The following is an 8,597-nucleotide window of genomic DNA, read 5'->3' as shown; positions in this document are numbered from 1 at the left end:
GCCATGCAAGGTGACAACTGTTCATCAGGAGCAATTTGGGGTTCAGTATCTTGCTCAAGGACACTTTGACATGCAGCTTGGAGGAGCCGGGATTAGAACCAGAGACCTTCCGATTACTAGACAACCCGCTCTACCTCCTGATCACAAACAGGAGCTCCTGCAGCTCCTGAGGACCTTTTCAGGAGAGACTGAAAGACCACAAATATGTTAAAGGAAACTATGTCGACAAACCGTTCATTACTTGTGTTTGTGATTCACTGATAAATGTCTGCATTTAAAAAATAGACGTTTTCACGTGAAAACTCGTTTTATTCCGTTTAACTCTGCTTCCAATCAGAGCTCGTTCCAGTTAACTGTTTGTAGATTATAAAGGAACTATTGGCTGAAATAGAATAAACATAATTATGTTTTCATGACCTCAAACTGTTTCCATCATGTTAAATGAATTTTGTAACTCAGCCACACATTTAGTCAGCTGATGTTTTCTGTCAGTATTGTTTTGTGTAATGCCCTTTAAGTTTAACACAGTGTCATATTACATATATGTATTTTGCTAAAGACAATTAAAGGACGAACGAGGACTTTTTATTTTGAACTGAAGACTGTCCGGTGTTGAATTGTTCTCATGGGATGAGAAAAGGACTCAACTCAAACAGACAAGAAGCATCTTGTCTGGTGTCTTTTGTAAAGAGGAAAAATCATCATTTGTTTACAGAGAATGTAAACAATCATTTGTTTCTCAAAGAAAGAAAGAGGGAAATATATTTTTGTGTTTTATTCTAATGTTACTCTGTTGATAAGGAGTTAAGGTCAGACTGTTGTGGTTGTATGTTGATGGTGATGTTTATTTCTATGGTTTGTACTTCCAGCATTTATATCAAGTGTGAAGATGAAGTTGATGCATTTCAGACGTTGTTAATTGTCAATAAAACTGTATCGGTAATAAACTGCGACCATAACTCTGGATGAATTCTTCTTGTTGGTTCCATTTTCACTCTCAGTTGTCGTCATCGTGGGACAGCAGAGTTACAGTAATTCACACAGTCACACACTGATGGCAGAAGCTCAGGGAGGAGCTCCAGGAGAGACTGAAAGACTACCAACATGTTAAATGAAGTTATGTAAACTAATAAATGTCTGCATTAAAATAAATGGGCGCTTTGACCCGAAACTCATTTTATTCCGTTTAACTCCAGCGTAAAGGGGGCCGGCCTCTTACACTTTACGTCTCCGGAGGAAACGGAGGCATAGACATATATGGACGGAGGGACATGTCTCCGGAGGAAACGGAGGTATAGACATATATGGACGGAGGGACATGTCTCCGGAGGAAACGGAGGTATAGACATATATGGACGGAGGGACCTGTCTCCGGAGGAACGGAGGCATGGACATATTTGGACGGAGGGACATGTCTCCGGAGGAAACAGAGGTATAGACATATATGGACGGAGGGAAGCAAGGGGACCGGACGTAAAGGGGGGCCGGCTTTACGCATTTACGCTTTACGCGTGGAGCGGCGATATAAAGTCAGCGAGCTGCTGAAAGAACAGCCATTCGACTGACTGAACACAAACACCATGCTGCTCTTCTCCAACTTCAGTTTCACGTCAGCAGATAATTCAACTGTCACGTCTCTCTCGGTGGATTTTATTGGATATTTCCGGACGTTTCTCTCGATATTTCTTTTTCATTTTGAATTCCACCACCTCCTACAACCAGTGGCGGAGCCAGACAGTGTTCATAGCGTTGTCAGACTGAGACCATAGCTCACACAGGGGTGGCACAGAAACTGATATATTTTTATTTCCCTCTGTGGAAGTGGCTGTGTGTCTAGCAGTGTTTCTTAGTCACTCACCCATTTACTTATACAAGAAGTGATTGCCAGGTATAGTACATCATAAGCTTTTTAATGTATTCCTAATCTGATTTTTATACAAATCTGAAACAGTTGTGGAGGTGGTGTGTTTTTAATTGGTGATAAAGCTCACACGATTATTACAATTTACACCACATAAGAATATTACAGAAGGCACTTTTAACAAACCCACAAAGTTACATTCTCATGTTGATTCTCAAACTGATTTACACATTTCATGTACAAATCACATTACTATATCTACAGTATCACAGAACACACTCTTGTTTTGCTAAACAAAATTACAGAAGTGGTCACACCGAGGAGCAGCAGCTGAGGAGCGGCGGAGCTGAGGCGGAGGCTCCGGTCCTCCCCGCCGGACTGGAACGGGGTTTAACCCGCTTTCATCTCCGAGTCAGAACCTACAGACAATCTAAATCTATATGTGACACAGAAATGAGCTGTGAGAGTTTTAGAGCTCCTCCGTAATTTAAACAATGCTGCACTTCCTGGTTCTCAGCCCGCACAGACACAGACGGAGGCTGAATCACACAAACACGCATCAACTGTTGTTTATCCGCCCGGATTTGATCTAAACGGGAACAGACAGCGATTATAAAGACATCAATATGTTAGTTGTCATTAACGAGCCGGTGTCGGTTTTAATGTTTTTCCACCAACTGGGATGGAGTGAAAGAGGGAGAGGCGATGAGTCCCGCAGGAGACACAACCACCGCTCTGAGAGACACGAAATCCTCTCAGCGCGGTGGTGACAGGATCTCATTATCTAGCCTGTAGTCTTTTATGCTCTGCTTATGTTGTGCTTTTAACTGAAAACTCATTGTATTCTGTTTAACTCGACTTCCAATCAGAGTGATTAATAATTCTAAGTGTAGAATAGGTGGAGTTTACCTTTAAGAACTATCATGTCTTCCTTACTTTACAGATTCACGTGTTTTAAGCACAGGGAGGGGAGTGTTGGTACTTTGTTGGTAATGTATAGTGTTTTGAATACATGTATAAAGTTATCAGCATGGTAAAACGTATTTAAACACGGATAAAACGTTCATTACTTGTGTCAGTGGTTCAGTTTTATCATTCTGTCTGTAAACTAACAAAAGCATTAATGTGTCATGTATCAGTGGAATAGTGTTAAACCATCAGCATCTATTGTGTCAACTGATGGAAACTTCTTTCTGTGTTTAAAAGTAAAATGACTCATATCAAAAAGGGTTAAAGCGGCTTTGAAACCAAACAACACTTACTGACAGGTTCTCTTTATTAGGAGAACACTTTGACAATAAACAACTTTGACATTTCCTGGAGGGGAACGAGAACCCAGCTTTGACAAGTGACGTCGCGGGGGAGGAGAACACAGCAGTGACTAGTGACGGCGCGGGGGAGGAGAACACAGCAGTGACTAGTGACGGCGCGGGGGAGGAGAACACAGCAGTGACTAGTGACGTCGCGGGGGAGGAGAACACAGCAGTGACTAGTGACGTCGCGGGGGAGGAGAACACAGCTTTGACTAGTGACGTCGCGGGGGAGGAGAACACAGCTTTGACTAGTGACGTCGCGGGGGAGGAGAACACAGCTTTGACTAGTGACGTCGCGGGGGAGGAGAACACAGCTTTGACTAGTGACGTCGCGGGGGAGGAGAACACAGCTTTGACTAGTGACGTCGCGGGGGAGGAGAACACAGCTTTGACTAGTGACGTCGCGGGGGAGGAGAACACAGCTTTGACTAGTGACGTCGCGGGGGAGGAGAACACAGCTTGACTAGTGACGTCGCGGGGGAGGAGAACACAGCTTTGACTAGTGACGTCGCGGGGGAGGAGAACACAGCTTTGACAAGTGACGTCGCGGGGGAGGAGAACACAGCAGTGACTAGTGACGTCGCGGGGGAGGAGAACACAGCTTTGACTAGTGACGTCGCGGGGGAGGAGAACACAGCAGTGACTAGTGACGTCGCGGGGGAGGAGAACACAGCTTTGACTAGTGACGTCGCGGGGGAGGAGAACACAGCTTTGACTAGTGACGTCGCGGGGGAGGAGAACCCAGCAGTGACTAGTGACGGCGCGGGGGAGGAGAACACAGCTTTGACTAGTGACGTCGCGGGGGAGGAGAACACAGCTTTGACTAGTGACGGCGCGGGGGAGGAGAACACAGCTTTGACTAGTGACGTCGCGGGGGAGGAGAACACAGCTTTGACTAGTGACGTCGCGGGGGAGGAGAACACAGCTTTGACTAGTGACGTCGCGGGGGAGGAGAACACAGCTTTGACTAGTGACGTCGCGGGGGGAGGAGAACACAGCTTTGACTAGTGACGTCGCGGGGGAGGAGAACACAGCTTTGACTAGTGACGTCGCGGGGGAGGAGAACACAGCTTTGACTAGTGACGTCGCGGGGGAGGAGAACACAGCTTTGACTAGTGACGTCGCGGGGGAGGAGAACACAGCTTTGACAAGTGACAGCGCGGGGGAGGAGAACACAGCTTTGACTAGTGACGTCGCGGGGGAGGAGAACACAGCAGTGACTAGTGACGTCGCGGGGGAGGAGAACACAGCAGTGACTAGTGACGTCGCGGGGGAGGAGAACACAGCTTTGACTAGTGACGTCGCGGGGGAGGAGAACACAGCAGTGACTAGTGACAGCGCGGGGCGGGGGGGGGGGGGGGGGGGGGGGGGGGGGGGGGGGGGGGGGGAGCATATATATACGAGCAAGGGGCAGCTCTCCGCTGTTGGACCCAGCTTCTATAACTTTATTTTAAACGCAGAAAATATCACGTCAGCAGATAATTCAGCTGTCACGTCTCTCTCGGTGGATTTTATTGGATATTTCTTCTTCATTTTCTTCACATCATCATCGCCACCAACGTATGTGAGGACATTTAGGTAAGGTGAGCTTTGCAGGGGAATTTTGGGGGGTTATTACATGTGATTTGACTTGTGTGAAGTTGTGCGTGTCTCTTGTTGTGGTGTTTTGTGATTTAAAGACAGTGGAGGTGTTTCAGGTGGACCCAGCAGCGCTGCTCACCGCCAGCAGCGTTTTATAAAAGACTTCTGCAGCGGGTTAAACTCCATGTGAAATAGAGAAACAACTCGCTAAAAACTCGGTGAGAATCATCAACTTTCTTTAGTTGCTCCAACGTTTTTGTTTTAAGGTAGTTTCATTTCTGTTCTGCCAAACTCTGCATCCTCATCCCTCCTCACTGCGGGACAGCTCGCCAGAGCCTCCGACAGCAGCCAATCTGAGGGTGCTGGTGGCATCACGCAGGGAGAAACAGGGAACCCATGCAGACACACATGAGTTTCCCAAGCATGAGAAAGTAGTGCACAAACAGTATAAATCAATCAGTCAATATGTATTGATTTATTTTTTATAGCGCTGTTTACAAAACACCTTTGTCACAGATTATGAAGAACGATATATTTCGTGCCCATCACCAAATTTTCCAACCGCCCTTCACAAGCACCACCAGCAGTGACGGACTGGTAATCTCGAAAATGCGCTGGTTGCAGAAGAACCACAAGGCGTTTTGGGCCGGCAGACTAATCACACTGTTCCCTGTCAAACCTTATTCTGAGGCTAAGTGACTATTAAGTCTAATTCCTTCAAACCTTTTTAATTAATAATCTGATCCGTATTTATATACCACATAGAACTCTCTATATCACAGTCATGGTTACCCTGTACATACAGTCTACAGTCACAAACTTTTACATCAGTCTGCGTTGTTTTGGAGCGAAATTTCTTATTCAGATTTTCAAAACGTGCAGGGTTTGAAATAAAGAGGTAAACATGGATAGCGAATGATGGCAAGATGTTTTTATTATTGAACGGCTGGCTCTGATGATTTCTTATTTATTTTTTTATGCATTGGGGTTGTGCATTGATATGTCCATGTTTTGGAGCAGTTGTTTTTAGCATCACTGGGGCTCAAAAGTGTTCTTTGTGTGCGTCAAAAGTTCTATCTGCCATTTGCGCAATATTTAGGTTTAGATTACATTTATATTAGATAACTGATTATAACTGGGCATTGATAAAGTTGTCCTCCTACAACGGGGGTGGAGGTGGGCTTAAAATTTAAAATTCTAATTACATATGTTAGTAGACTGACATCAATAATTTGTTGGCCACAGAATTTGTTTTCTCCGTCAATCCAGAAAAATAATTCCTGTTAGAGCTTTGCTGATGGAACCACAGCGAATCTGCGATGATTGCGTCTGGGTTCACATCATAGACTGGTAGGCATACAAAAAACGTCATCCATACGGCACTCGACACAGTAGCAGATGGAGACCCATCAACATTTCTTACTGCCCCCCATGAGCGAGGCTAGATCCTAAAACTTGGAGTAAGTATTGTTGATATTCTAAAATCTGTGTTCGTCTTTGACAAGGTTAAATTATGTCCAAAACATACTCCGTACTTTTGTGGTTTAAAATGTAGATGATTAGGACGAACATGGAAACACCCCCGCTTTGTAAATGAATCATCCTTCTCACGCTACTTCTCCTCTGTACCTGAGGAATGCCCGACCGTCATCCAGCGACACACACAGAAGCCCTTTTTAGTTGGAGAATGCGGTATATTTGCTCCAAGGTACGGCAATGTGCCGGCCTGTCTTTCTAAAAACGGAGGCGTCATATTCCTCATTTTCCAAAAGCCGCCTCTGAGGTAGGCGTAAACATGTGACGCGACGTGAAGCTCGAAGTTGGGCTGTGAACAGTGACAAAGAATGTATCTTCAAAATAAGAGCTTTACATTGCACCCCATTGGAGTTTAGAACTGGGTTCTTAGCGGGGGCTTTTAATTTGAAAGTAGCGACCGTTAGTAGTTTGCTGACACAACCAAACAGCTACAGAGACCGAGGAGACGCTGCATCTCCTGGATCTCAGCGGCTGTCCAGTTGATCATCTTGACGTCAGCAGATGAAGTGATGGACTGACTGCTGTGATCAGCTGTTTCCTGGTTTTAAAACTCCCCGGCTGTGGGTCGCACAACAGCGCAGGTCATCGACACCTCCACCCACCTCAAGCAGAGGCCGGCACATTGACGCCTCGTTTTTAGATTGCAGGCAAGGCAGAAATATGTGTACCCTCCGAGGCGGAAAATCGGCGGACCAAAACAGACCCCCGATTTGCCGCCCCCTCAGATTCTGTTCCCATAAAAAATATAGCCTAAAATAATAAAAAAAATTGATAAAAATGTTCTCTAATGCTCAAGAGGTTAACATATTTTCAACTTCTACACTATTTTGTCTCATGTCTTAGATTCTGATTCTGAAATTCTGAAAATTATTTTATTTTATTTTTTTCAAAAATCTCACCAGTAGTCACCATTAAAAGGGTTATTTTTCAAATTTTTCCCAGCAAATCGGGAAACACTGCTCTAAGAATTGTTGTTAAAATGATTATTTTTCAATACACATGTTTTTTGTTTTTGTGAGAAAAAAAGGGTGGGTGGTGGCAGTGGGACTCATTGGGTGCTCAGCACCCCTGATGCTCTGACCCTAGAATCGCCCCTGCTGCCCCTCCAATCAAGGCAGTCTAGAACCGGGCCTGTGCTGTTGGCCCCTGACGGCGACCCAATCCTTGGTGGTGGGACTTTTTCTTCACATATGCGCGTGTGTGCAGTGTCACAGATAATTTTTTTAATCATCCATCCCTTGATTTCAGTTTGGGCGCCGAGGTAGCCTCTGCCATGTTCACCCCTTCATTCTGGCCCCAGTCAGCATGTGAGTCAGCCAATGATGATGATGATGCATTTCATTAATTAATTGTAAAATTAAACTTTTTACATTTTTCCAAAAACGTCTCTTTCCCGTGGTATTTTCGGACCATGCAACCTGTAATAATACTAAAGTAATTTCTTTTAAACAATTAACTATCTCCTGGGGCGAAACTCCCCAGGTGGCATTGTTGGTGACACCTTTTCTACCCTCCACTTGCCACAATCTGCATCGCTTTCACTCTCAGTCAGGGACAGCAGAGACAAACTAACAGAATAACTTGACTGACAGCTGCTGTCCCTCCTTTCGGAGGAGAAACTGGTAGAATCATGTAAAATGTGCACAGTTGTGGACTTAAGGTCTATTGTTACCTTGTGCAGGTCAGCCAAAGGGTAAGAAAATTGTAATATACTCGAGAAGTATATAACAATTTTCTTACCCTTTGGCTGACTGAGTATTTTTCCAAACGACGTCAGCAGGCAGACAAACAGGAACAGACTCTCCAGAGGTGTCGGTAGAAGTTTAAATCCCGACATGTTGTCCCGGCGACAGCTAGGAGAGCAGAGAGAAGTGTTTAGCTAGCGGCGGTCAGTGAAGATAACTGCACGCGACCAACCATTAACTGAGATATCTGAGGTCGATGTCCTGAATAAAGTGCTGCTGGGTAACAGCAGCTCTTCAACACCTGCACAAGGTAACAATAGACCTTAAGTCCACAACTGTGCACATTTTACATGATTCTACCAGTTTCTCCTCCGAAAGGAGGGACAGCAGCTGTCAGTCAAGTTATTCTGTTAGTTTGTCTCTGCTGTCCCTGACTGAGAGTGAAAGCGATGCAGATTGTGGCAAGTGGAGGGTAGAAAAGGTGTCACCAACAATGCCACCTGGGGAGTTTCGCCCCAGGAGATAGTTAATTGTTTAAAAGAAATTACTTTAGTATTATTACAGGTTGCATGGTCCGAAAATACCACGGGAAAGAGACGTTTTTGGAAAAATGTAAAAAGT

At 45.1% G+C, this 8,597-nt stretch overlaps 1 long non-coding RNA gene across 1 annotated transcript; it reads left to right on the top strand.

Annotated features, from left to right (window-relative positions):
- Positions 1–1,579: 1,579 nt before the first annotated feature.
- Positions 1,580–3,028, top strand: LOC115583959 (uncharacterized). Its single transcript, XR_003984462.1, has 2 exons — positions 1,580–1,888; positions 2,167–3,028. It is a non-coding gene; the product is annotated as an uncharacterized LOC115583959 (long non-coding RNA).
- Positions 3,029–8,597: the final 5,569 nt, after the last annotated feature.

Source organism: Sparus aurata, chromosome 6, assembly GCF_900880675.1.
Source record: "Sparus aurata chromosome 6, fSpaAur1.1, whole genome shotgun sequence".
Classification (NCBI taxonomy): Eukaryota; Metazoa; Chordata; class Actinopteri; order Spariformes; family Sparidae; genus Sparus; species Sparus aurata.
The sequence above is the reverse complement of the archived record's forward strand: the minus strand, read 5'-3'. Positions and strand labels throughout refer to the sequence as shown.